At 44.2% G+C, this 27442-nt stretch overlaps 1 protein-coding gene across 25 annotated transcripts in view; it reads right to left on the bottom strand.

Moving 5' to 3' along the window:
• Positions 1 to 27442, bottom strand: part of Hipk (Homeodomain interacting protein kinase) — a 73820-nt gene that overhangs the window by 38241 nt on the left and 8137 nt on the right. The window lies entirely within an intron of this gene.

Below are 27442 nucleotides of genomic sequence, written 5' to 3'. Positions count from 1 at the left end.
TGCTCCCGCGGGAATTGTTAATGATCGAGAATGTGAGCGCAACAATAAAATTTCAAGCCATCAATCGTTGTTCAGCAACGTCGCCTTTATAATTCGCAACGCGCAAAGTTAAATCATCAACCGTGCCGAACGTGATCATCCATGTTAATCGCTGCATCGCGTTAATCAAATTAATGCATCGCCTAAATGTATACAGTCGACGCGAAAATAAAAGAAATCATTCGCTCCCTAGAACGGTAACGAGCAACCCCTCATCGAACGATTGAATCATAAAAATTTTACTCAGAGCTCCGTGCACATCACAATTTTTTATAACTATACCTCAATATTCCATTATGAACCGTTTGCACTCGCAAGTTTTTCATAGAAATATTTGAACATTTTCCGATGAGGTAAATACTTCGTGAAGTATACTAACTCGAAGAGAAATCACACGTGCATTGAGGAACAAAGCTACTATTCCAACATTTCTCAAATTGATGCATTACACGGATAACATTAAATATCAAATTTTATAGTTTTGCTGCATGAAATCAAGTGGTGAGCGAGAGTGCGAAGGGTTAATCATTTCATATTGTATTCATCGTGACCCGTACAGGTTTTCAATCGGATCAACTGCGAAACAAAGGTACCGCATCAGGTGACAGAATAATTACAATAATTCCACCGAATCAGACTATCAGTATCGATCATACTGTCGCGCATAACTGCTCGTTTAATTAGTCAAATTAGCGTGCCGACCACCTACACGCGGCTAATATTGAAACTACTCTGAAAAAGGAGCAAATCATTCTCTCCCCAGAACAATGTCCCCGACGTCTACAACTAGCCGATCCGTGACTACAAAATGGTCACTACGTTGTCCCGCCCCCGCGTCGCGGTCCCTCTTTGTCCCTCCAGCGTGGCCACGGCCAAGTCTCCGTTCATCCGCGTGCACGACGTGCTCTAATTATAGTGCTGGCTTGTCAGAAATAGTGTTGCGAGGTATTATGAACGATCTACGGTACCACGAAGTACAGTTACGTTTACGTTGGCCGTCGCCGCGGCACTCGGTCAGGGGGCAGGGGGGACGGAGTTCTGTTAAACTGGTACACGACAGTCTCGGGCGCGGATAACGTGATGCATATCGTTCTAATGGATTCCAAATTATACCGCGGGGACGGACACTCGCCGGATCAGACTGGAGAAACAACATCTCCGAATGGAGCCGGAGGGTATACTCCATCTACCATTTGCCTAAGCTGAGAAATGTGGGTCTAATTGGTTACTTCTAATCGTATCTCGTGTTATCTTCGATAAGCTTGCTAATCGTCAGCATAGTTAACCCTTTGCGGACGAATGACGACATTCCGACGAGATCAGATGTTCGTATTTGGAAGACTAATTCGCGAACAAATGATTGAATTACTCGAACAGTAAGAGATCAGCAAGTGGTCTTCCCCTTTTTTCTATTAATTAAGCATTCGATATATAATTTAGCTTTATCTGCTGATAGTTTCGTACATTTCAGGGAACCTTCGTCCGAAGAATTAATAACCGATTGAAACTAGAAACCAAACTTGTCAGTGAACGATCCTTCTCGTTACACTGACTCTTGTGCAACGAAGAACATGTTCGCGACCAGGGTTTCAGTGTTCATCTTGACCGTTACGATGTTTTATTAGACGCAACAAATCATCTTCGTGAAATGCAATGAATATAAAGAAGGAAATTTCAACCTCACGCGCCTTATATCACGCGTTATGGCGTTACGGACACGTGAAAGTAATTAAATTTTCTTCGTGTGGAATACTAAATGTTCAGCGTCATGAATCTGTGGATTGAAATAAGGAGTCAATATATATTTGTCGATTTAAAGATTCTTTTCAACTTGCTATTATTAACCCTTTGCACTCGAGAGACGCCTTTCAGTCGCCAGATTGGATCCAACGAAGTTATAAAGTTTAAAATTCAATATTATATTTTATATGATGTATCGACACATGGAACATCGAAGTAAAATAGTTCTGTCGATTTATGCAAGTTGTAACAAATATCATTGATATTTCATCGGAAAGCAATGAATATTTAACGAGAAAAATACTCTCGAGTGCAAAGGGTTAATATTCAAGCGTTTCTATCTTTGTACTGTCAAAGAAAAGGCGTTCCGATTCGCCTAAGTTTAACCTACGAGTAGCTATTGTAGCCTACTGCCGAGTTCTGTTCGTATTGGTGACCCGCGGCCCACAAACTCACGACCAAACGAATCAGCCTTGTCACTGTCGCGTCGCTCGTCTGCCAAACTCGTTTTATATAGAGGGTGCTTCGATAAGCGAGCCAAGTTGTAGCTTAGAAATGGTAGAAAGTCGAAAACAACAATTTCCTTGGATACAATTCACTACATCTTACGCTAACTCGTTACTGTCTTTATTATAGATGTTTTCCATACTTTCAATACCGTTTCAGTCAGTTTCAAGATTCAACGTTCGATCAAGATTAAATCGTTGTATCGTAAATTCTTGAATTCATGTATTTCGTTGCCATTAAGTCGCACCGTGCATTCCTACGACTTTATGAACCGAAGAAGTGATTTCGTTTTTGCCGGTTTACATCTATTCAATGATATTCACCTGCGTAAAATCGACACGACAGGGCGGATTAAACTACATAATAAATAAATTATGCGAGACTTGTCACTTGAGTCATTGTTTTCACTCCGAAACCAGAGGTTCACCGAGAACGACGATGGCCCCGCGAGAACCGTTGCTCGAAACGTGTCCCCCGGTAATATGAATTATTTATACGACACGCATTATTACGTCTCCGCTTTGATCTTTTGCTGCATAATATGCATTGCATAAATGTTAAGCAATTTATCTAATTGCCCTTTCCACGTATTTCCACGATCCGCCGATGATGTACTTTCGGACGAATTCGAAAAGCACGATTTTGTTTTCGGCTACATAGAGGTATGCGGAATCATTTTAACGAAGTCTGGCAACTGGACGGTATAACGCAGGAACTGTACCGCTAATAAATAATCTACCATTATTAGTAATAACATTTATCTCTGTTAACCAATGGAAAAAATAAGATTTGCACAGGAAACGCGTGGAATTCGCGCAGTTATCGACACGTTGGTCGATTACAGAATCAGCAGAGGAAATTATTGAATACGATTAAAACCTTTGGGGCAGCCAAGCAGTTCTAATTAACGGAATTCCAGTTTATTCTAGTACATCGGTAAGATTAAAGGAACTCTTACGAGCGCAGCTGACAAGATCATAAAGCTGGAGATTAATTACGTTCGTTACGCGCGATCAATCCATGATATTACCAAGATTATATTTTTCCGATTTACTCTCATTTAACGAGTCGGCTCTCGTTGACATTCCCCGCTTGTAAACTTGCCCTAATCAAGTTCGCCACTTCGATGCTATTTCTCGTGTACAATTTCCACCGAACGATCAATAAAAATTAATTTTTGGCAGGACAATGTTCGCGCGAGTTACCTCGTAGCTGGCGCGTGAAACAAAATTGTTTCCCCAGTCGCCAAGTACGATTTAATTCGTATTTGGCAGTCGAAGTGTTCACCGAAATGAATTTTCCGTTCCTATTTCTCAAGAACATGCACTGTCTGCAGCCTTCGCTAGAATGCATGTAAATCATTTTGTAACTCATCGTGAACCGTTGCAATTGTTTGTCTAAACGTTTCATTACTTTGATCGTGCTTTGCGTCAGACGTTCATTGCTCACAATTTCTACAGTCTACAAAGAAATTAACGTTGCTATAACCACGGAACCGATCGTGGCGAATGAACGTCTTCCCCTTGCTAACATCTTAGCTTGTCGGAGTCGGCCAAGACGCGAGAGCTGCACTGTACACGGTGCAATGGTCGCTGGTTTTCGATGAGAAATCTGCACAGTACAGTGCAGCTCTCGCTGCTGTCAGCCTTAAAAGCTAAAAAGTCACAGGGGCAAAGAGACTTCTCCGCTCGGGATAGATCTTCAATAGCTACAGACCAAGTGAAGTTATAGGCCGAGCAGCGCGACGAAGAAAACTGACGGAACACAATGCGACGGAGTGATATCTAACGAGCATTGTCATGGAATTTCATTTCTGGGCAGCGATGACTTTTCATATTTACTAAATCCCGGGGTCACAGAGAAGAGCCTCGTTAGTCAGCTTTCATCTTATCTCGCCTCATTTTCAATACTAATTCGCTGTTAGTCAGTATCTTACACTTAACCGATCAAAACCATAAAGAAAATCCCTGGCAACGGACTCTTCCGTCGTCTCAGGCTCTTCTCATGAACATGATAGAACATGCGGCTGATTACTCGCGTCCCTGTGCAGTTTCAGTTTTTTGAATTGACTGAGGACATGAGAGCTGCCAGTATATTCAGTTGCTGGCGACTTGGCACTCTCGTCTAAGTGGTCAGATTCGAAAGCGCACGCCTTGCCCGCACGGATTTTCGGTTCTAGCATATGATTGGCTGAAGCGCTCACGCACACTGATCGGGTCGCGCGAAAAGCCGTTTCCGGACTCGCGATTGGATTTCTCGGAGCGACTGTTTCTGCCCCTATGACGTCACCAGTGCCAGGTTCCCAGCAACTGACGGTACGTACAACCGATCCCAACCAGACTCGGCTGGTTCTCGATCCCATAGGACAGCCCAAGACCGACCGACCGACCGCAGAAAGGGTTGAGTTACCGCGAGTATAGTCAGCGATTTTTCCAGCGCGACTAGTTCCCCAGCAATAATAAGCGGCGAGGCCTCGCCCATCGTCGCCGACCGGCGCCGCTTCTTCTTCTTCTTCTTCTTCTTCTTCTCGACTGATTATCCGGCCGCCGCCGCCGCCACCGCACGAATCGGCCGCGGCTTTTTACGGACAGGCCGTCCGCGGATCCGCCGCGGTGAGTTTCTAAACACGGGCCGGCAATTGTTTCCATTGCGATGGGAGAAGCAAGCCTCGCTCGTCGCTGGCACGATGACTCAGACCCCGGAACGCGAGGTTGCGCGGAACAACGAAAGTTCCAGCCGCGGGGAGAGGCTTCCGGTACTTGCGACCCACGGGGTTTCCGCTCGAGACGCGACTACGCGACGCGTTTTTTAATCCTGCGTGGAATGTTTCGAGAAGTCGGTGTGGTTTTTTGGGATTCTTTGGAACCGTGGACCTTTGGGGAGGTGCTGTTCAATTTTGGCAACGGAAGTCGACGTGCGTCGTCTGCGAGAGAATTTTGAAGGGAGAGAGGCGAGTTTCTTGTAGGGAAGAGTTTGCTTGCTCGCGGATGTTTTGCAGTATGCTTCTATCGTACGCTGTTGTGGATGGCAAGAGAGGATGTGAATTAGTTTTGGGATCGATTTAGGTTTGTTTTGTATCATCAGTTTGTTGCAGAAATGTCTGTGGCGTATGCTACGGAGCAATAATGCGAGCTCGGGGACGAGCGCGACATATTTCTAAGCATATCCTCGGTGATGAGCAATTTCGTGGATAGTGAATGATGCCGCGGTTTGTTGGATTAATGAGATCGCTTTCAAACTCAAGTTAATGGATTCTCGGAAAAAGGACAATGTAGTATGTTCAATCGAAGTTGTTAGTGGCGCTGTTGTTGGATCCCCTTCACAACCTATTTATAATGAGCACTAAAATATATAATCTCGCCGACTGTGAAGTTCGAGCTGCAATTCCGTTCTCGCGGGCGAAAAACAATAATGCTGCTGAAATTCGCGAAACCTGATTTCACGCTCAGTGGCGACCGCCGCTCCCAGCGTTTCGAACAATAGCTTGCGTTAAACGGATCTAAAAACCATAAAGCGTCGAAGGAAAACAGGTTAAAGCCAATTCGAATGGAACTAGATTAAACTATCTCATAACTACGCGATCCGAACTGTTTTCTTAATCGAATGAAGATTAATCGTCCACTTTCATAGTGTTTACGCGAAAGAAGTCGTAAACGCGGAACGCATCAGCCGCGTTACAATGGTTCCCAACGCGAAAACGTCCGAGGCTGTCCGCCAGAATTCGAATCCACTTACAATGCGGCCCGTTCTCATTTCTGCGGCTAATGTCGAACCGTTCGTTGGATAAACGGGAAAGCCCAAAAGTGGGCGAGATGGTCGAAGGCTTTCGTGGAAATTCGCGCGGCGGCAACCGTGACGACCGGGAACAATGCGCCCCGACGATGAATCACGGTGAAATTCGCCGGCGAGCACCGTCCGACGACGGGCACGGGAATTATTCGTATTGAAACGCGCGCGCGGGCCAGGGTCCCCGCCGGATCGCGAGCTTTCGTGTATTTTGAATTCCCGGCGGAAGATAAGAACCGCCGGCGGACGATCACGATGCGCAAACTGCGACCCGAGCGATGATAAATCTGCGCCGGATCGAGATAAACTGTTCGCCGCGCTGTGTGCGGCGGGCGACTCTTTTCCGCCTCGCGAATGAAAAAAAACAAGTGCGGAAACGTTGATAAACTTTGTACAGTTAAGCGCTGTGCTATGTACGAAGTGGAACGAATGTGGCTGCAACCGTTCGTGCTAATTACTTTTGAATGATATTTCAGGAACGTCGAAAGCTCGCAGCTTGCGAGCGACTATATCGGTTGTAACATGACTTTGCAACGGGTTTGAGCAAAACGTAACGCTACAGTGCCAATAACGATTAAAACCTAACAAATCCCATTACTCCCTGCAACGGTTAATAATTACTGACCTACATATATAAGCGCGGCAATCGCGCCAGGCTGAAATTAACCGAGGAACGTTGCGTTAATTCTTGCAGAATTCCATAGCGTAGATCCTCGGTATCTACGCCACGACCATTCTGTTTCCAGAATACCAGTGCATCGATCGCAGTTAACACTGAAACCAAATCTGTCGCAACAACGCATTCCCAATTCTTCCAATTACCGAAGAGACACGTGCTTCTAGGAATCTCACCAAACGTCAGAATACGCAAGCTAAGTAGTAGCTAAATCGAATTTAGAAACATCAGAATTTCCACGAAGAACTAACGAAAAGTGATTTCGGCTACTCGGTAGTTCCAGTCGAACAATTTCAACCGTGCAAACAGTAAATTCCTCCGTTGCAACGTCAACCGGATAATATCCCCGGCAGAAACTCGCGACTCTCCGCGGCGGTTCCGTTACTATCGCAACATGAAATTTTAAAGAGTGTAAATCTGCGCGAGCGCGCACACAGCGCTGGCGCAAGAAACTTCGAAGGCCGTAAAGCTCGCGAAATAAAACTCTCGCGTGCGTGCGTGCGTGCCTTCTCACGAGCGCCGAGCGGAGCCGGCCGGTCGATCGGGGAGATGTGCAACAAGGTATCGAGTTCTGCGGGCAGATGCACACGGGGTGCAGCGGCTCGGCCGCGTGCAGTCGGTCCCCGATGAAAGAGGCATTACGGAGGGGTCCCGCGCGCGCGCGAGAGAGGCACTGTCGTCGTAAATTAAGCGTCTAGTATCGCGATCATAAACGTCTGCTGTTACGGGGCCCCGTATTTATAACCCGCAATCGCGCGCACAAAAGTTTCGCCGACAAATTGGATGATCCAAGGAGCGGGATAATCGGACGGTTAATAACCGATCTTTGCGCAGTCGCGCGTGAACAAACAGCGCTGTTTAATTCTTCGCTGGAACGGTGAGTTATCCTCATAGCGTCGAAACGTTCTTAACAGGCCGCTGTCGAATATGAAATATCCTCAGCTACGGAGCGTGTCTTTCTTGCAATTGTTTCGCGCGATATGTTATTCGTATGATTACGACGCATTTAACACGTTGACTGCCACGAAAATTCGGAGTATCTTATGCAATGTTACTTGTTCCTTCGTAATGGAGACAAACGGTACTGGAATTGGTTATTAATAGTTTCGTTCCATAGTTCTCGTGGTATACTATTGTTTAGTTACTTGTGTTATTGAACATTTTCATTCGACATCAGTTTCCTTTGATTGTTTTCAAAGGTTTTAATAGCTGGTGACCACCGTGGCGATCAACGTGGTAACTGGTTAGCTGTGGCGACCTCTGAAAAGTGTGGACGTAAATTTGCGCTATATGTCGTTTTTTTGTATAATATATTCTTTTATTTCGTTTTGTTCTCCGAATATTTTAAACGTATGGAAATTTACGAATGTATTTCGGTATTCGTTAAAATTGCCATTTAAATAGTAATTACTTTTAGATAATTACTTTTTCCGAGTACACTCGTCGACCACGGCTAACTAATTAAAACATAGTACATAAATTAAACGGAACGTATGAACGTTATGTATTATACAATATTTTAATGTAGCCGAAGCAACGATCGACAATCAAACAGGGTATACCATACGATAAATACAGCGGAAATTCTTGTTTCCAATTGTTCATATTATTTCCAATTTGAAAATAAACGATTTAATGTTGTATTACTGTAATGCAGGCGTACAATAAATAGATACATGAATAATTCGCTTCGACTTAAGAAAAGATAAATAAATTCTGCCTACTTTTATCAAGTCACTTGAATGCACAATGAACGATTAAGCTTGATTCCCACCGTCTTAGCATTGCCAAAAGGACTTCGAGAGCTGCTTGGAACAGCTGCATAGCCTGAAAATCTGCTGGTGCAAACTGCACCGCACTTGTCCCTGCATCGAATCCATACGGTTCAGCCATATGGCAGAAGCCAAGGTATTGTGGACACGACTTCAGTACAATGGAGGACAACGGAGAGTTTCGAATTGCGAATTATGCAAAATTACTATAATTTATGCTCTGACTATAGTACAATCTACGAATGTAATGCACACATTCGCTCAACATATTTTCGTTTAAGTTTCGAAAGAAATTACTTTGTAAGGAAATTCGAGATTTTTTAATTAAAAGGATTCAATGGACTGACAACGACAATATCTTCGGCACCAGACGTTAAATTTCAATTTTTAATAACACGACGAAAGAGCCGGGTCGCCGGGTGACAGGGACATTTATCTTGGAAGCACGGAAGAAAAATTGTTCGCGGATGCTTGGTTTCGGAAAGAATCGACGATCCTCGAGATTCTATGGTGAATGAGACACGAATTGATCGCGGAAGATGAGTGAGGCACTTGATTCTCAAAAGAATGGGCACCGGACTCGTTCTACTTTGAACAATGTATGAAAGATGCGTATGAAAATGCGGTCGTTGATCGCGTGGCACTGAAAGGAAACCGAGTCGGCCGACGTTTCATTCCGAGCGTTCTACGCGAATTTCACCACAAGAGATTCGTGGAATACCTGATTCTACAAGGAACTGATCCTGCAATTAGTTCACTCTAAATTGAACACACACGCCGGTAACGTGTACGAGAATGCGGTCGTTGTAGCGCAGAAGAGAATTGACGTCCTTCCAGTGACGGCGAAAAGAATTTATCACGGCAGATTTGTAAAACTGTTCGATTGTCGAGAGAAAAATATATTACGTTTATCTGGTAGTGAACAATTCCTGCAAAAACCTATGAAACATTGATGCTGGGCAGTTAATCTCGGAAGAAATCGATGTTGTTCCATCCTACGTTGAAAGTTGCATGAGAACTGGGTTTTAGGAGACCCGTATTTCGGAAATATCGATAACGCCTGCTGCCACGTTGAAGAATAAATGGAGCAATGCACGAAAACACGGCACTAGGCAGCACATTTTGAGAATAAATCGCTGTCATTCCATCGCGAGCCAGGGGATGCATGAGAATTGGGTTTTAGGACAGTCGAATATCGAAAATAGCGATACCGGTTCATTCTACCTCGAGCGGCGCGTGAATTGTTGTACGCGAGAATACGGTCATTGAACACTTAACATTGAAAATAATTGGAGGCAGTCCAATTCGGTTTCGAGTGATGAGCGAAAAAGCGATTGTGGAAGTCTGGTAGAACGTTCGCTCTTTTAAAGAACCGACGCTGTTTCGTTCGGAGCGCAACAATGTACGCTACACGTAAGACTATATAGCGATAGAACGTTTGCCACTCGGAGGTATCGATGTTATCTATTCTGGGCTGAACGACGGGAGAATTTTAATTGCAAGACACTTCGTTTCGAAAGAATCGATCCTACTGACTACTAATGGAAAATATGTAGTAAAATATACACGCGAGACCATCGGCTTTTTCTCAAGCATCGGTGGAAGACCATTCTACGCTTAACGACGCTTGAAAGACTGATGAGTATAGATTCAACTTTCAAAAGAAGTTACACGATTTTATTCTGCGTCGAACAATATAGAAAAAGTTGGCTTAGCGACCAATTAAATTTGTAGGGCTAATATTCGGCCCGTTCCAACGACGAATAATGAAAATTAATCTGCGAGCACCTGTGGAAAGTTCTGTTCTAAAGGTGCTTCAAAGCACCGCTGTCGCCGAAGTATTACTACAGTTATTTTAATAGTCATTTGATGCACACTACAGATTACAGAGGAATCCAGAAATCAAATAATTTTTACTTTCCCATAGAGAATAACTTCTCCATAAATTCTCAATTCCTCAAAATTACACCTCTACAAAAATCCCCAATTCCTCAGAGTTACACCCTCTTAAAAATTCTCAATCCCTCAAAATTACACCTCCCAAAAATCCCCAGTTCCTCAAACTTACACCCCCTCACTCATTCCCAATTCCTCAAAATTACACCTCTCCCTGAATTTCCTTTAAAACAAGAATTCCAACGAAAACGGATCTTACCCAACACTTCGAATTCATTTTTCCACCGTCGAAATCATTCCGCCGACACTTCAACCACTACGGACCACCCTCTGCTCGAAACCGCGATCGCGAAACGGTATAGAGGATCGCCGGCAAGCCATCTCGCGCGGCGTTCGCCGCGGCGGTTCTCCTTTCACGTTCGATTCGAAAGTTCTCTTTCCAGGATCGGCGACGAGCCGTACTTTCGGTACCCCCGTTCCCGAGGCCTGCTGCATTTTCCAATCCACGTTCGCGATTCGAATTGCACTCGCGTCGTCCCCGCGAGGGTCCCGATACGCCCGGCCCTCTGTCGCCGTCTAATTAGAATTTTCGCGTGAAATCGGCCCGCGGCGCGTGCAACTCGTATGTCGCACGCCGAACCGTGTAGTAACGAGTCGTTCGTTGCCTAACATTATGTAACACAGACGAGCGGAGCGCGGCTCCAGCTGTGTATTTACGCGGCGGCAGAGCTTTTTCGCGAAATCGTGGGGACCCGTGGCCGCGATCGATCCATCGAGATTGCCACGCAATAAATACGCCGCACGTTTCCTCGGTCCCACCCCGTGTAAACTTCCCCACGCACTCTCCCCGACCGTGCTGTGACAACCCAGATAACGTCACGGAATTTTCCGATTAAACCCCCTGACGTGAACAGTTCTGACGGATTCGTTAAGCAACGTCGCTTAGGTCCGCCGAGGCGTTTAATCGTAGGTGGACTTCGAGACGTTCGTGCTCGTCGTGTCGCAGAAAAATGTTGCTACACTTTATTGGCTTCGAAGTTCGTTAACGTAGTTCCTCGTGAACACTGGAAGTTAATTATACGACATTTAATAAACGCCTTGTAAACGATCAAAGTGTGGAAACACTTTTGACACCCTGTGTTTACGTTTGAACCAGTGGAGTGATTAAAATTATCGACTGCAACGGGGATTCTTTGTTCTTATTTGAGACTTAGCGTGTTTAATGAAAGCAGTTTTATTTCGTTTGGGTTTGTCACTGTGAACCAATTAGCCGTGTTCAACCCTTAACTCTTGGAGAATCGGTATTTTTCTCGTACGGAACGGTGATTCATCTTTTCCGAATTTCGAGATTTATGCGAAGCTCCGAAGGAAGCCTCGTTGATCTAGAGATTAATGGATCGCAAAATGGTTGTCACAATTTTTAAATGAAAACGGTTATCGTAGCTTCAAAAAATAAAACTCCGTTTATACAGAGAGGTTTTCATGCAACCGAGCCCACGTTATCTGAACCCAGACCACGTGATGTCCTACTTACACGAATTCCTTCCACCGAAACATGAAAACGAAAGATAGCATACTGGGAAAAAGAATGCACTCGTGAGAAGGAATCCAATTATATGAAAACAAAACGCAGCGAGAAAACGCGTGTGCACCGGCAGAAATCCAGTTACACGAACATCAGCTTCTATTACACGAACTAATAAACAGTAATGGAAGAGGGAGAATTAGCGGACTCCTGTTATTCGAACGATCCAGATACCCGAACCGAGCAGTCTGCTAACATAAATAAATTGGAACAAATAGAATCCAGCTGTAATTAGCGTGTATTAAATTCTAATAACGTCTCGGAATGTGTATAAAGTAATACGAGTATCTAGGCACCTAATGCGCATAATAATATGCATAACAATATCATAACACACGTTCAATAAAGTAGCGAGCTACTTACGTGATCGATAAAACTACTTTATCGTTAATAACTCAGTATCATCATAGTTAATAATTATATCTCGTACAATTTTATGATTACTTTCAATAATTCAAATTATTTCAGGATTATTTTAATCTCTCCATTATCGTCTAAATATCAATGAACTTTTAGCAAAGTAATTCATATTATAAAAGATGTACAATTAGAATAATTTATTAGATTAATTCATGGCGCATCATTCTTTTTATAAATATATATATACATATTTCTCAAGGAATTTATTATTCCTCTTTTCGTTCGTTAAAAGTTCGAAGAATTGGTATTTGAATTTTAATAATTATATCTCGTATAATTGCTATAGTTAACGATTACAGTCTCTACAGTTAATAATGAGTATTTCCCTTCAGAAAAGGAAAAGAATTCGATCATTATATCCATGTGTACTTACTCTAAAGATTAAAGATCGGTAACAAACGAGCAATATTTCATTTGCATGAAAAATAAATAATATTCACGTGTATCGAATTCAGTTGAAAATTTTCATCGCGAGTCCGACTCGACGTTACATGAAAACGGGTTAACGGTACGCACTCCGCGCGTCCGTACGTGGTATTTCCCCGGTTCGCAGCGAGAGAGCGCGCGGAAAATATAATATTTTTCAATTTCGATCCGTTGACGAGGATCCGGCGAATGTGGAACGAAGGGGCGGGGTCGCCCTCGAAGAACGCAGACAACGGAAGTTCGAAAGTTGATCGCTGCCCTCCAGGCACGCGAGAGAAATTGGTGCTCGAAGACCTACGTGGGGGTAAATTTTACCAGGAACGAAGTCGAGCCGAAGAGTGCCGAGAGAGCATTCCTCTCGCAATTTTACTCCGAGCGAACGGGGCTCGAAGAGGTTGCGATGCAACGCGGGGGCGGTGTTCCGGGGAATCCGGTGCACCGTGTGAATCCCTCTGCTAATCCGATGAGGCGCGGTTCCTATTCCTTGCTTCTAATCGATTTCGCCGATTCCCTCTCGCGAAATAAGGGTAATCTGAACAAAGTATTGAACTGTTCCAGGACCTTTCGAGCAGCTTCGCGAGTGAACATTATTGTAGAAGGAAGTACAGTGGATGTTTGGAATTTTTATTTTCTGTATTCAATGTGATTTTAAATATTTTCAATTTCGGTACATTATTTTAAGGTGATATTGATTTCTATTCTATAATTCTTATGTTTTCTTGAAGTGTCATCTTGTTCGCAGAAACGAACAAATTTGTGCAGATCAAGTTTGATTAATTAGCATTACAGACTTTGCGACGAGTGCGGCTTGTTGTACACTTTGACACTGATTTACAATGACGAGACGCATAGGCGAGGTGAAAGGGTCAATCAGTTTCCATTTAACAATATTTTCTTGTTTCTACGAGTTTCGATCTACATGTGACAACCTTCGCGACACGTAGCGCGTTATGTGCATTTCCTAACGAGCGATCGTCGCAGGAACAAAAAACCGTTAATCAGTTTCAGCCGACTCGGTTCACTAAGCGAGCGCGCTGCCGTTCGAAGACAAAGACAAACACCGAAATGATGTAAACAGAATGCGGACAGATAAAGTGCGTCACCGCTTACAAAACACGATACGTCGCGTATAACGTCCAACGGGCGATTCTTCGAACGGTCCGCCTACGATGATCCACTGACGAAACATTATTTCGCGTGCGGTTCGATCGTTATCAACCCCTCGTCCTACGACAACGAGCGAGACTCGTGGTGAAGATTTTCAACACGATTCGACAAATAAATATATTACTCAGTTCATTCGAATTCAAAGTAAATATTATTCCTCTGTAATCAACTATTACGCTTGAAGGGAAATGCAGGCATAACGTATGCTTAGAATTTTCCTCTTTTTCCAATAAATTATTAATGTCAAAGTAGCCGTATCGATCAGAGTCGAGAAAGATATCATAGGCCAACGGGGTTAAACCGCGGATCGTATGCATTTATGACAATTACGAATGCGTGGACTGCGAGACGGAAAAACGCGCATAAGAATTCGAGAATGACGTTGGTTCGTGCCCGACTTGTTGCGATTCTTGCGAGAACAAATTAGTCCGCGCGTAACCCTCGCGAACGACGATTCTTTGAACTTCTGAAAACACTTTCCACTGAAAACTGAATTATGCATGAAGGTCTTAAATACTAGAACACAAGAAGCCCATATATCGATCTCCCTTTATGGAGTTATTTAAATTATTCATTCGTAGCTGCCAAGTTTAGATATCGAAGTTCATAGTCTCCATGACGGCGGCGTTTGGTCGCAGAGGAATAAATTATTTAAGGAACTTTCGTTTTCGCGTGAATCCGCAGTCCAATTATTACCGTACTCTTACGATAGGAATAAGATGCAGGGAAGAAAGGGTTATTCAGGAAATCATAAGGAAGAGAAAACGCGCAGACCTGTGCTGGCGAGTGGAAGGTTCCATTCCGTATTTTTTTCGATAGACGACACCGCAGTTGCCACGACTATAATTTATGGCTTACTCGATCTTCCTCAACCCTCTCGCTCCGCGCGACGGAGAATAAAGGCGAGCTGCATAAATCGATACGAAATAAACTGGTGTCTGACTGGGAGATTTTACAAGAGAAAAAGCTCCACGTGATTGAACCTACGCGTCAATTGCAAAATTACTGGCGGGGATATCTTTGTAATCGCCGATCGAAGATTAAAGGCCTGCTAATACGAGGAACTATAACGTTACCGTCCTTGTAATGAACGTACGCACACATTATCTTTTATCGACGAGGAGTATTCGGTGTAATTAACCCTCTGACTTATGGTACTGAGAGACACGCGTAATCAAAACTTGAAATTCAGTGTACAGACACTATCTCTAAAATATAATAAAACACAAATTATTCAAATATATTAACTACTATCTACAGAAATATACAGTATTAAATCTAAAAAAAATCACACGAACAATCATTCGAGTTTGAATAAATCGTGAAACGACGAACGGCAAACTAGAAAAGTTCAATGATTATCATTAGCTGCGAATGCATTGACTACTAATATCACTGCAGAATGTAACCACGCTCCTCGTACTCCAAAATCAGTATCGATCATTCGCCGATGTCAAAACCAACGGAACCTAGAGCATCCGATTTCTGAATCCCAAGTTCGAAAATCCACGCGACGTCAGGCCACGGGAACAACCAAAACGAAAACGATCCCGCAGAAAACGGTTCGATCGAGGAACTCGTCCCCGTCCGTCCGCGCGTGGATCACGGACTCGTCACTCGAACCCGTCCCGGGCTCACATGTGGGTCACGTAACAGTGAACGAGTTAATAATCGGCAAAGAGTTCCCCGCCGTCCTGCGCGCCGCTCGCGCAGGAACGCCTTAACAAGATCCTACAATAATTCTATCGACCAAACGACGTTGCACGCGGTCGCCGCGCCGGCACCGTGTTTCCAACCCCGCGACACGTGTACTTATTTCCGGAAACGAACGCGCGGAATCGAGCGGAGCTGAATTCGCGATGATGAGCGCGCGCGACGTTCTCGAGAACGATCTCCCGGGGTGCAGCAGAGGACGGATCGGCTCCGTAATTGGATCAGCGGAAGAAGGCGAAACCGTGCCGGCGCGCTTTCACCCGGAAACGAACGTGTTCGGGATCTGCGCGAAGTTCACGGCGATTTTTCGAACGAGTGGATGGCATCTTTCAAACTACCCCCACTCGGAACACGTCGTTTCTCTTATTTCCCGTCGTGCTCTGAGTTAAGACGTCGCCTAATGATCGTGATTTGTACACGGAAGATGTTTCAAATAATTATATTATTCTTATGTGTGGGGGAACAGTGAATAGGCCCTTAGTGAAAGTAACAAACACGCAAATGAGGGGCGTGTCGATCTTTTCACTCGGCAAGTATCGAGTTCCAAAGATGGCTGATTTTTGAATCGATTTGTTCCTACAACTATTCCTATTCGCGAGCTTCCTTCGCAATCCAGATTATTTATAGAGTAATGCGAATATAGTATGAATTTTGTAAATATACACGGTTTCTTATGTTTTACAAAGTTGGACGTGTTACTGATGTATGGAGATACATTCCTTTGGACCTGATTTTTAGACAGAATTATATGAAATATAATATAAATCAAATGTTACTTGTTTATTACCAATCTTTAACCTTTAGAGTAAATTATTTTTTAATCAATGATAAAATAGATCTATCAAGTACAGTCGTAAACTGATCGGACAAAGGGTTGACTCTATAGGCTCGTGTGACTTTGAAGTCACCTGCAAATATATTGACACTTAATCTATTTCATTTCGCATAGCAAAGTGGCGAATAGAATTTATTAATCTCAAGTTTTGATACGCTCAGGCGTAAAATTTCAACGTCACTGTTTCAAAGATTACAAAGTACATCAGCTTCGATACAATTATTAAAACCATCGAATACATTGTTCAATTGTATTTACCGGTTGATACTTATTAATTTTCTACTCCACACATTTTTTAATAATCATCAACAAAAGCTCACCCTGTAGAGGGTTAAATCACCTATACAATCGGCGACTAGGAACCGCCTCGAACCTTCCCGATCTATATTCTCCCTCGAGTTTATTGCTGAAACGGAGCCGCGCCGCGGAGCGTGGAAAGTTCCAGCGAACGAAACATTTTTGTGGGACGCGTCGTAGACCGTTCCCTTTCCAGCGGGACAACGCAATTCGTTCATTGCCTGACGGACCGGAACCGAGACACCCTCCTTTTTCTGATTCAACCCCCGAAGGGTACCATAGACGACGGACGGCCATTTTTTCTTTTACGAATCCGAGGAATGGAAAAGGAAGAAAAGCGCCCGGGGAGGCTGGATCTCTCAATCGTCGGATCCTCCGGGTGCGGATCTTCAGCCGGCGATTGGGTCGGCCTGCGATCCTTTTCTTGCCCCCGCGGAGCCTTCGGAAAGGGGACACCGGGTCCTCTTTTACGACCCGACTCCCCGGGCGCGTCCCGAACACTCGGCCGAGTCCCGAAGGATCAGGGATCCACGCAGCGCACCGGGATCCCTGTTTTCTTTATGCCAGTGGTTCGCAAACAGTTGATTTTTATTTATTTATTCATTGATTTATTCAGTTGACGACCGGCTGCCCTTTGGTAATCCCTTTAGTAAAAAATTTAAGTTAAAAATTCGAGATCAATACACACTCGGTGTGTCAATTAAATCGGATAATCAAGGTTCTACCGTACTCCCGCGTGAGTTTTCTCATTTTTGAAGCATAGAAAGGTGCGGAAATCTTCGAGAAACGGAGATCTGAAGCGATTTTATCGAACTTTCACGGGAACGATGGAAACTGCGAAGTGAAGGATTCCGAAACGGATGGTCGGGTATCTTGTCGATGACGCAAAGGTTGAAAATATAGTTTACTTCTGCGTTGAGAGCTGCTCGTCGATGATACGCCGAGTCGGTACGCGCACTACAATTACGTTAAGTTAATTGCAGCGAGGTTGATAAGCGGATGAGTCAGAAATGATGACTGTTTTCACGAGAGCTTGGGAACCACTGCTGCATGCGGCACGGGCAGCGACGAGGAACGAAAATACGCAGTCCGGAATTATTAGAAGGCCTCAGGTAGGCGATCGTAACATTGTGCGCTACCGGGCAAACGACGCCCGATTTCAATGGCCCCGGAGATTCAATGCGTTCAACGTGTAATTTCAGCAGCAGTTTCCGCGCGAGTTTAGGGAATGCGCCTGTGAGCGAGAGGTTCGTGTGTTGGGTTGGCAGATGCGAGAAATGGAATGGGATTCTTAACACTGGGTTCACGGACATTTATTTCGCAGTTTATTGTATTGGCCTTAAAACATTCGATGTTCCGTTCGTTTAGATTTTGGGAACTAGAGGTTCGAAGATTACACCATTAAAACATTCGCGGACGCGAATACCATAGCATTCATTTTCATAGTGATGCAAAATGACACGAATGTTATAACATTCATATTTATCAGCTACATTATACGTTTAATTCTATGTAACTTTAATTTTTGAAGGTTATTATGAACTTTAACCCTCGGAGTACTGCAATTGCATTTTTTCCATCTTTGCGGCTGCGTACAATTTTTACTGTCCGTGATAAAATACACATTTGCGTTAATCCATTAATCGGAATCGACAAAAACGTTTACTAAATAATTCTTCGTAAAATTCCGTAGGAAACGCATTAATTTAACGCGTTCCGTGAACCTAATATTAAGAGGCACTTGAAAATCTTGTTACGATTTCATGAATATGCTTGCGACTCTTCTACAGTCGTTTATTCTACGTGCGAGTATTTTGCATTTAATACGCACCCTCCGTTGAATCTACAGTTACGATGCTCTCTAATAACTTAATCGATGCATAATTAAATAATCTCTCAGCGAAAAACACGCGACTATACAATTACACGGAAGAAATGCATCCTCGAAGCAAAAAGACGATGATTCAAGATTATCCGCGGCGTCGTTAAACGGACGAAGACAAATTATTCCGCGAAGCAGAAGGTATAATTTTCTTCGAACAAGAAACAGTTATACTCTCTGGATCAAGAATTCAAATAACAAGAACACAATCATTGTCTACCGAGTAGATCGGCTTCGCCGTCTTATAAACGCTTCTCGAAAGCAACTCGGTGTAATTCCGAGGACCGCAAATCATTAGAAAACTCGGCGCAACCGGCTGGAAAACGCAGAATCAGGTTACGGTGTCCTTTCCTCGAGAAATGAAGACGGGGCAAATCAAAAATATACTCCGCGTATTAATACTCGGCCGCGTTAAAAAAAGAGAGGACGAGACAGGAGTTGAAGAGAGGGAGACGGCGAGAAGTCGCTTGAAAATGCGGCAACGGGTACGGGCCGGGACGTGTCCTTCTGAAAAAGTCCACACGTGTCGAGTCATGAAGCAAGGCTTTGCCCGAAAGGCCAGTCGGAAGGCCAAGCGTGTCAGAAAACCTACTATATATACGAGACGCCTCCGAAATCGTAGTACAACCGCGGTAGAAACGAATCTACGCGAAGAAACGAATCAAAAACGAAGAAAAAAGGAAACCTTATTTCATGTCCTAACAGACGTTTGTTCAATCAAAATACGCTCCGTTCGATTCGATGCGCATCTGCCAACGTGTTTTTAATGAATACATTCCTTTTTCGAAGAATTCTGAATGTTTGGAGTGTACAAATACTGAAGATATCGTTATAAGCTACTACCTCGCGTTCACCGAGCAGCTCGTTTCGCAAAGAACCGTCACCGACACGAAATTTTGCAAATCAACGACCGCACTGTTCTTTCGTTCACAGTGAAACGCAATTATCTCAGAAGCGTCGCACATAGAAATGTTATTCCATCTCTTCCGCGCGACCTTTTACACAGAATGATTTTCTCTTCGGTTATATCACGATTTCGATGACACTGTACTGTTTCCGAGGATACTATAGCATATCCGAGTCCGACGAAACAGAGATAAACCCGGCGCACTGCTCGATCGCTTCCGATTATGCCCGCGATACGTACTCGGACCGCGGCGGACGCCGGCCAGTAATTAGAAAACGATAATCAGTCGCGAAAATATAGAGCGCGCGATCGATAGAAGGCGCGCGGGACGCGGGAGGGGCGCGCGCGCGGGGGAAAGGGATGAAACTAATTGGATTTTGAATCGCAGTTCCGCGGGAAAACGATTCGATTCCGGGATTCGCTCCTCGTTTTTCCCTCTTTCCCCGTCTCGAAATTGCTTTCGCCGGCGTCGCGGCTGTTTTTTTCGGTTTCACCGGTGCGTGTAAGACGCTTAACCCCTTCCGGTCCTGCGGTCGGGCAAGACCGACGGCCGATTTTACTCCGATCGCCGCGTGTTTCGCTGATTTACGCCGCGTTCCACTGAAACGCCGCGATCGCATTAGATCGGATGTGGAATTTTAGTGCTCGTTAAATGTTAGGCATGAATTAGTAACGCGATACGGTGGATTGCAGCTGGTTCAAATAAGTCCGACACGTTCCGGAATGAGAGAGAATGATACGAACAACAGGTTCGGCGTTATCGTTAGAAACTTCGGGAAACAGCCATGCTTCTGGATTTCTTCCTAACGGTTTCGTATAATTCGCTCACAATTATTTGAATTTTACACAGTGAACGTGACGAAATCTTGGTTAAACAAGATAGAGTATTTACTGCGACGTATCGTACCGCTTGAGAATGATAGCGCTTTCTTTCGCCTCTTAATCGAAACATTTTTTCACCAAAAATGGATAAGCAGGCGTCACTGGGAATGAAGAAAGACAATCTGACGCAGATCCTGGCGCAACGTAAATGCAATTACATTAACACGAACGAAGATATCGCGATAGCTGGGAACGAAAGTATCGTCAGATACGCGTGATAACGGGACGAAAAGTCACCGAGCCATCAAGCGGCATACAACCTACGAATTAACTTGTCTCTCCCGATCAACGGTGCAAGCAATGCCTCGTTCGATTCTGTCGTAGTTGGAATCGACGATCTAATTTTCGATCTACAAACTTTCTTGATTCGCAAACTCATTCCGGAAATTCGGTACAGCTTTCTCGAATCCGACCGTTGCGAAATATGAAACTACGATCGTTCCCCTCTCGCGAAATACTAAAAAAAACTTCGTCGAAGAAACTCGTATCTTTAAGATTGATACCGAATAAACATATTTACTTTGACGAAGATATCGTACGTTCAATAAAATTGCCAGAAGCGAACAGTTTCGTGCGCGAGGAATTCCGTTCAGTCCCGAGACTCGACTTTCCCAGATTCGCCGGCATTTTTGGTCCGCGAGCTGAAACGGAGTCCGCGGAACAGGGATCCCCGCGAAACGGTCGCGTGAGAATCACGGTTTCATTGTGTCTAAACAAAGCGAAACTTTCACGGAGCTTCGGCTAAGCTCGTCAAAGCAGAGAAACGTGCCAGATGAGGGAAAAGGAGACGCGAGTAAATAATCCGCGCGTCTCGAGGCGAACAGTGCTGGAAAAGAAAGAATCAAATTTCTCCCGCGTCTCCGCTATCGGCCATTTTTTCCCCGCTCGCGATTTAAAGGAACGCCTAGAAAGTTGAATCGCCACACGAGCGCGTGTTCTGTTGTCCCTCGTCGAACCTCCGCGACTCCGCTGAAATTGGTAATAAAGCCGCGCTACACGGCGTCGATTGCTTTCTAATGAATCGTGTCGCTTCGGCGGGTCGTCGATCCCATAGAAATTCTGGCACCGGTCGATCGACCGTCGATTAATTAACACGTTGCCCGCCGCGAGAATTCCCAGCGTTTTGTCGTAGAAATATTCACTCCCCCGCGACGAAGGTAAACGGTATTAGAAATAATTATCAATCATTTGGTATTACAGTACTCGCATTACACTGTTATCCAACTGCTCATCGAAATATTTTTATTCGATGTCAATGTTCTTATTGTAATCCTTTCAAGCGATTTCAAAGCTCCGGTAATCAGTAACCATCATGGCAGTCGACGTGTTAATTAAAAAAAAACCAAAGAGGAACGAAGCAGAATTGTTTGCCTAAACACTGTTATTGCTCCACCGTTGGAAAAGTTAGCACCATTTAGTTTTAAGATGACGTATACTCGAACGCAGTTCACTCATCATCCGTCGCATCGACGTCGTTAGTTCCTGTGCGAACGAAACGCGAGTAACGACGAAACGTAGCGACGCGACTCGTCGGGAAGCGTCGAATCAAGGAGAAAGTCGCCGCGATGCGAATGATCGGATTCCTTGAAAATGATTCCGCCGCTGTTATTCAATGCCTCTCGTTTTTCGACACGCCCGAGCAACCTTGTTGCACGCGCCGCGGCGACTTAAGGCGACGAGTACTCCTAGTTCTCTCGCCTCCGGGGTGATTCATTCGAAAACGCTGCGCCGAAATCCGCACGCCTAGACTCCTATTCGCGAACGTCGTCTGAACATTTTCTTGTCGAACCAATTCGTTTGAATTGCTCCGAAATTCTCGCTGGCAAAGCCGCCGCCGCCGCCGCCGTTCCCATTCGCATTTACGTTTAAGAAGATTGTCCCGGACACTTCGGATCGCTCGTGTTTTCGGTTCCGGTGCTTATCTTGCTGGAAAGAGTTTTTAATGTTTTAGGAGACGTTACGGTCCAATCTCTCTTCGCTCGCTGCTGCTCTGCGGTTGAATAACGATTCTCCACGATTTTACCAGAATTTATTAGAGGGAGGAATTGACTGGTGTTTAATAAACAATTCAACTGCACGGAAGGTGGAGGGGACGTTGTTCAGCAACAGTGTACGCCATGTATTTCGAGCGAATCGTGATGTTTCGGTGGTCATCGAGCATATGAACACATTGTGGATTAGAGTACCGCGCTGCACAATCATATTACGCAATATTTTGCCACTATATGCGTGTAATCGATAAGCTCCACTTTGATGTACGCCGTAGAGCACACAAAGTGTCCGGCCCGCGCATTCAGTTTCGTGTGTTTTGTAAAATCGTACGAGCTCCAGCGAATAAAATGAACTCTCCGTGCGATTCTAATGGAGTTATCGGTGTCCCATAAAAGTTGAATTGAAAAATCAGTGGAAGAATCAACGGAATATTTTCCAAGATTTCTTTTATCTATTGTTATATAAACGACGCTTCAAATTTTTTAGGAATTCAGGCGAACAAGCGGATTATTAATGCTCCGATAAATACATTAAATCCTTCGAGATAATATACAGATTACACATACAAATATTACTATATTTCACGCGAAACAGGCTTCGACCGTCCTCTCGGTATTTTTACTGGCACCTTAACCCGTTGCCCGGCGCTTCCTTTCGCAGTTACGCTCAACCAGAGAGTACTTTGTCGTTAATACGATACTAGAAGGAAAAGGGATCGTGTAAATATTCCATTTCATCTCGAGAGAGTCGAACGATATTCATGCTCGTATTCCGTTTGAAATCTTCGTCGCGAGCTCGACACAATAACGCGAAACGAGTGTATGCTTCAAAACAGAATTATTATGCTGAAAACTCGCGTCTGGTTAATACACCCGACTCTTCGTTAGAAATGCGCAAAGTAATTTCTAATTTATCTGACACCTGTCTCCTAGGAAATATTCATCCGATACACTGCGTCTAAACTCCGCAACCGTACTAGATTTGACGCAATATTGAGTCACCAGCGTGTAAATCGCTAACTCCGAGTTCAAAAAGAGTCGCTGCAACGTTTAACGATACCGTGGCAGAAAACGATCTTACGCGTTCAATGCGAAAGTAATACGTTCATCGGGAACGTTTCCTTCGTTTCCGAATGCGAACCGACGCGGCCCGCCCATCGAAGTCGACCGAATAATATTCATATTCATTAAACTCGATTCAAACGGTTCGCCGCGGTGCTGCGCCGCGAGCCAAAAGCTGAAGGACCGTTCGTTAGATGCCAAGTAACAGAAACGTTTAATTAAGTTCCGGTAAAATCTCCGCTTCGCAAGCTCGCGCGAACGAGCTCGCAAACAAACGCCGCGAAATTATCGTGATTATCGCGCGGGCGACGATATTCGGTGTAAATCGAATCCGAGCTGTTCCCCGCAAGTTCTAACCGAATCCCCCGTAGCTCTGATCGAAGCGTAATTCGACGTCGACCGAGTTACGTTCGGACGCGAAACGCTCGGTAACCGTACCACCAGTCGATGAAGTGTAATTCCAATTTCAGGAGCGAGAGTTCCAGGCGGGGCTTCCCGTTCTTTCACTTCTCTCTTTTTCTCTCTCTCTCTCTCTCTCCCACCCTCCCTCCTCTCTCGACCCTTCCGTTGCGTTGAAACACTTTTACAACGAGTTCGAGAGAGTCGGCGGCGTGCGCGTGACCGTTTCGAGTGCACACGCGGCAACGAAATATCGTTCGTAACCGTGACAATGCCTCTTACCGTGGAAAAATGGACGCGGCTCTCGACGTATTGGTGGATGGTAATGCGGCTCGACTAACGAAACATCCACGCCGAACCCCTATCGCCACTCTAAGCGCGCCGGACGGGGGTTCAAGTGACATCGCGATCAAGCTATCGAAAGCTCTAGGTTTTTTAACCGTGCATACAAACGCGCGATTTTTTTTCGAATCATTTATCCGAAAAGCTGGGATACACGCGACTGCAACTCGGGATCACGATTTTTTCGCGAAATTCGCTGCGCGATCGCTCGTGCCCTGAATTATATGCCATCCACGGTTTTTACTGTTAACTCCGGTGTATGTGTGTACTTGGAGTTTCTTTAAACGATACGCGCATCAAATATGCAAACTGCTCTTGCAGTTGCTGGCCAGCGTTTCTTCTCGTAGGTGGTTGGTGTACGGAAACAATGAAACGGGAGAAAGTTCTGTCGATTTTATGGGCGATAAGCGTATGTAAATCTCTCGTGTACACAGTTCTTTTGGGTGTAACGGTGATTTTCAATTGTTTTAATTGGTTTGTGCGAAGTTTGCGCCGAGGCGAATTTCATTATGTCTTCTAGACTCCGAAAGGACTTATTTCTGTGTTTCTACTTTTAACGTTCATCGTCTTCCGTGGCCTTCGAATCTATTCGGAGCACGATCGTCTGGTCTCATATTTCTGAAATAATTCCCTAAATCGAGTTATTTAGAGAGATCTTACACGAGCGGGACTTGTCATTTTCACTTAGGGAATCGATACACTTCCCATCGAAGCGGCGTTCTAAGGCGTCGTTCACTGATCCTAGTCCGTCATTAAAAAAGGAGAAAAAAAAATGGCAAATCCCCGTTGAAAGCCTCTCTTTCCCTATCGACCGATTCCCGGAATATTCAGGTAAATATGTTTTCTACCTCCAAAAGAATTTTTATCTTTTCGATACGGACTAGCGGCGATAAAAGAAAAAAATGCGCGTCGGACATTCTGTCAACTACAGTTTCTACAAAATATTTGCGCGCGGCAACGTGTTTTCCCAGAATCCTGTTATTGCTCGCCGCAAACGTTATTTACAACACAAGCCAATAGTGTCGTGCACGAACACATCGAACCCGAGGCGAAACTTTCGCGTCGGTGGCCAGGTAGACGGCGAGCAGATGATTCGTGCCGCCCGGCACGTAAGCCGGCTACGTCGCGACGGCACGAATCATCCGCGCGACGCTCCGAGGCTCGATGGAAAGTTTCCAGGCGGGCTTGTGCGCGCATTAATCGTCGACGGAACGAACGGAACTCGAGAACCGTGTCGTCCGTCGCGAACGCCGCCGGTGCCGTCCGCGATCGACGTGCAATACCGACGGACCACGCAAACATCGCGATCGGAGAAACGTGTACTTATGTATATCTCTGACGCGACGCTCGGTTTCAGCTGGCTGCCAGCGGCCACTGACAGATGGTTCTCGTCGTCCCGCAGAACGTCTCCGATACCATGGAAACTTTTCCACTCGGAAACCCGATTCCGTTGGGAAAAATTCTAGAACGCGACGATGTCCGACGGCGGGACGCATCGTCGAGAATCATCGGACCGATGACTGTTAGAATTAGGAAAGTTTCCGCCGAGTTTACGACAGTTGTTTATTGGGTTTTAACGCTAAGTCACGTACGCGACGAATATTAACCGTTTGAACTCGATGGTTTTTCACTAGACATATTCAATATTCTTCGATGGGATACAGACGATGTTCTTTGAAACTAATTAACGGGGAGACGTAAATAAATTAAGAAGGAAAGTTATTTTATTTCAATATTTCATGTATTGATGCATCGTACAAAGCTTAATATTATATATAAGATTTTATAATTTTGCAAATCAAATCAAGTGGTGACTGAGAGTCACCTCTCGAGTGCAAACGGTTAACCCTTAGCACTTCAGATGGTTTTGTAATCTAGCAACTGCAACTAATTTTTATAGTATCCTTATCGAAAATGAAAAATGCTGGAACATTTCTTAGATATTTTCCTTCTTAGTGGAAAATTTGGATGTGTGAAAAATCTAATGGTTGTAGGTTTCTTTAAGATTCGTTAAAATATTTAATATTATAACTGGTGCAATATTGGAGCCTACAGAGTTCATAAGGGTTAAGGAATTATGATTATTACGACTACAGGACAGGTACCATTTTAGATGTCCAACAGCAGCGAACGCGTCGAGAATCATCGAAATGATGACTGTTAGAATTAGGAAAGTTTCCGCCGAGTTTACAATGACAGTTGTTTATTAGGTTCTAACGCTACGTCATGCACGAGATGAATATTTAGAAGTTTATGACTTTTATGATTGAGACGTGGACAGGAACCATTTTTTATGGTTTCTGGCGTGGATGTAGGTTTTCATAGGATGCGAATTGTGGAGAAATATATTTTAATAACACTAGATTTACGGAACGAGTAAATTCGACTCAGTTTATAAACATTGTTTGCTGAATGTTTGTGTCTGTCTTGATTAATGCAGGTACGCTACTATGAATACCAATTGTTCTAAAAACAACAAGCAATAAATGTCCGTAAATCTAGTGTTAACACTAGAAATACCAGATGGGTCAAAATGATTTGTTCTGTTAAAATTATTGAAAAAGTAGATGCTTCTGTGAGAAATCGTTAAAGTTGATTTAGTAATAGTTATACTGAAATATGAGCCAACTGAAATCTTAATAAATACACAGAAGTTTTATAAAAGAGTTTAGAAAAGTCAGTTTAAGTGATTGATAGTTCTAGCACAAACTGCGTTATTATAATTTATAAAAGAGTATAGTTGGAGCGTTACGTGCAAAGGGCGTGAGATAACCTCACTTTTCCTGGCACCGAGTGAATGTGTTCTAACGATCAAGCACTGTGGAAGTTTAGTTCCGGTATCTTTACAATTGAAGGGAATGTAACATTCTGGAATAATTATAATAGATGTTACCGCTACTTTGAGTGATCGCTGTATGCTCATGGGTATTGGAGTGAATAAGTGTACATTCTAGATAAAACACACTCTACGCCTAAAAATAAGACGATGACTACGGAAGAATGTGATATTCAAAGTTTGTTTTGTTTCCTCGTCGCTTTCATTTCGCCTGCTATCTCGGTGCCGCTTTTCTATAAATATTTCGCGGGTGAGACTAAAAATTGAAATGTATATTTGACT

This window comes from Nomia melanderi, chromosome 6 (assembly GCF_051020985.1).
Source record: "Nomia melanderi isolate GNS246 chromosome 6, iyNomMela1, whole genome shotgun sequence".
Lineage (NCBI taxonomy): Eukaryota > Metazoa > Arthropoda > Insecta > Hymenoptera > Halictidae > Nomia > Nomia melanderi.
This window is presented reverse-complemented; position numbering and strand designations above follow the sequence as displayed.